Source organism: Vespula pensylvanica, chromosome 5, assembly GCF_014466175.1.
Source record: "Vespula pensylvanica isolate Volc-1 chromosome 5, ASM1446617v1, whole genome shotgun sequence".
NCBI classification, from domain to species: Eukaryota; Metazoa; Arthropoda; class Insecta; order Hymenoptera; family Vespidae; genus Vespula; species Vespula pensylvanica.
The window spans coordinates 9,139,122-9,139,656 of NC_057689.1; positions in this window are offsets into that span (position 1 = coordinate 9,139,122).

The following is a 535-nucleotide window of genomic DNA, read 5'->3' on the forward strand; positions in this document are numbered from 1 at the left end:
CGATGTTTCTCAATATATATATATATATTTTTAATACATAATTTATACCGCAAGTATATTACAATTATATTGATATTAAGTAATACTTAGAATTTTTATGTCGTAACAATTTTTCAAAATGAAACTTGAACATTAATACAGAGTTCAACCGTTCCCTGTTCTTTTTTTTTTTATTTCTTAGATTGAAAGAAAAAGAAATAAAGAATGAAATAGAATATAAATAAAACAAAGTACAAAAAGATAAAACGAAAGAGATAGAGAGAGAAAAGAGAAAAATCAAAATTAAAAAAATAAAAAATAAAAAAAGAAATGTCGATTTGTTTCATCGATATATGTATGTAAGTAAATAAGTACCCTAGACACTCCTTATTACGGGTTCGCGAACTCGAGCTTTTTCAAGCGTAAAAATCATGTTTCAAACGTAGAATGACCGCGCGCGATTCGTACGGATGCAGACGAAGAGTCAAGCAAAGAGAGAGAGAGAGGAGAGAGAGAGAAATAGAAGGGAAGAGAGGAGAGGAGAGGAGAGGAGAGG